Source organism: Fulmarus glacialis, unplaced genomic scaffold (genome assembly GCF_000690835.1).
Source record: "Fulmarus glacialis isolate BGI_N327 unplaced genomic scaffold, ASM69083v1 scaffold7129, whole genome shotgun sequence".
Taxonomy (NCBI): domain Eukaryota; kingdom Metazoa; phylum Chordata; class Aves; order Procellariiformes; family Procellariidae; genus Fulmarus; species Fulmarus glacialis.
Window position 1 is genome coordinate 38,963 of NW_009233780.1, and position 2,306 is coordinate 41,268.

General features: G+C 57.7%; 1 protein-coding gene across 1 annotated transcript in view; it reads right to left on the reverse strand.

The window, feature by feature from the left end:
- The window catches only part of TEX264 (testis expressed 264), a 41,640-nt gene that overhangs the window by 38,775 nt on the left and 559 nt on the right, over positions 1 to 2,306 (reverse strand). The gene's annotated exons all lie outside the window — the stretch shown is intronic.

Here is a 2,306-nt window from a genome sequence, read left to right on the forward strand (position 1 = left end):
ACCCAACCACACGGCCTCCAGAGCTGGGGACGCCTGGTTGCAGAGATGCACTATAGGCTTCGCTGGTCCCCGAGAGCTTCCAGCACCCTCCAGGCTCACTCCACACACGTGCAGCACCCAGAGCCTTCGCTGTGCCCATCCTGAGCAGCACCTGTCCAGCAGGCTCCAAGAGGGAGGCAATTCCCCTGCCTGGCATCACCACCAGGATCTCCCAGCCTGACCCACAGACTTGGGGCCACACACCCTCCAAAACATCTAGAGACCCACACGAACTCACTAACATCCTTCACAAGGGCCCCACTGTGGATTGTAGCTCCCCACAGTTTCCTGCCCTCTGCAAGGAGCTCCCCTCGCACACCAGCTGAAGGCACTCGCACCCCACATCAAATCAGTGGCCAGTCTGCGGGCAAGCAAGTACAGACCCCTCAGCAGCGGGGGGAAAGAGGGCTTCCAGATCCAGTAGCATGCTCCAGTCCAGAATGGGCACCAGCTGGGCCACCAGGCAGAGGTCCTGGTGAGCCTTGACCACAGCAGCTGCCTCCACCCGCTGAGCCCTGAATCCAGAGAAATGTCCCCCAGTCACTGACACCAAGATGGGCCTCCCTGGCCAGCAGGTGCCATTCAGCCATGCTGGCAGAGAAGGTCTTCCCCGCCCGAGAGACCCGACTGCGAAAGGAGAAACAACTGGCTTCCAAAACCCTGGATGACCACTGGAGACCCAGAGACACGGTCTGCAGCCCCACCTGCTCTAACCGCAGGGTGAGGGCAGAGACGCGACGGCTGCAGGAAGAGGAGAAAAGAGACAGGACCGGAAAGACGAGGCAGCTTTGTCCTGCACGGACAGCCCAACCTTCCAGGGTCATGTAGGAGCCGCTCCTTCCCAGCCTCACCTGGTGCTGCCAGGGAAAGCACTCCCCGTGCCAGCCATGGCAGGAGTCACCACAAATATATTTATTAGTATCCGCGGGCCAGTACAAGCTTTCACTAGCCCATGCTTTGGCAAACAGAGAGGCAAGGCACGGCACCCAAGCAGAAAAGGTCTGTCCACATCACATCCCTGGAGCAGGGCAGCACCAAGCACAGATGCTGAGCCCTTCCGACAGCATCGACTGCCCCGCTCCACCCTGAGAGATGCCGGGGAAGAAGCAGGAGCACCAGGGTTCTCAACTCCAGAAGAGGACCTCGACACAAGGACACAAATTAGTGGTGAGGGAATTGGCCACTTCTGCGAACAAAAGTGTCCAAGCGTGTCTAGTCAAACCTGCCTCTGCCCGGCTCATCCCAGAGGGGAAGTCCTCTTTGCCACCCTCCTTCCCAGGCCAGGAAGAGGCACTGCACGGTGTCTCTTCTCTGCCTCCCATAATCCAGAAGCAAAAACTGGAAGGTAAAGATAAGTCATCTCGTCGCAGGATACAAAGACACAAGGTGGTTGAGTGCACCAGGCTCCGCTGAGCACAGTCAGCTCAGTGTTTTCTTGCCTCTGATACCTTCCTGCCACAGTGCTCCAAGAAGCCACTCAGCACTACGTTTTCATGGACAAATTCCCTCTAAGCAGGTCCAACCCTTGGGAGCACCATCTTGCAAGCAACAAAACAGAGGCAGGTACCGCGCAGCCCATGAGGGTTCCTAAAGCAGGGCCAGTCACCCCCAGAGCAGAAGCACTGGGTGAGAGCTATCAGCCCAAGCTGTGCCCCGTGCCAGCCCCCAGCACACGTGCCCAGGCACACGCACAGGGCTGCTGGCCACCCCGCCGTCCCTCCCCCCCGCAGCATTCCTCCACGGTCACACTAGCTACTGCAGAATTACTGGGGAGCCAGGCTGTCTGCCACAGACAAATGCCCACATGCCGTTATCTGGAGACCCCAGTGCCACCAAGCATCAGCAGCCAGGCTCCTCACCCCCCAGCAAGTTCTGCTGCACTTTTGTTTGCTCCTTGTCCTGGACCGTACCCACCGGAGTACTTAGCTCTGGCTGGCAGCCATCAGGCAGTGCACTAAAGAGCATCATGGAGTAACTGTTTCATCAGACAGGAGTGCTCAGCATGCACCACCTGAGGTTTCAGGAAGAACTCTCAGGGGATGTAAGGACTAGAGGGAAGCTCAGAAATATCTGAGAGCACTAGAAACAAGAGAAGGAGTACGGATGAGGACACAGCAAGCTGAAGAGACCATCTACTTTCAACCACAGAGTTGCAAGTCCAGAAGAAGCCTCAGCTGCACTTCCTGCAGCCAGGGGATCTACCAAGGAATGCCTCACCTTGCGGTCATGGACATTGGCCTCTGCCCCATAACCACACACATTCTCCT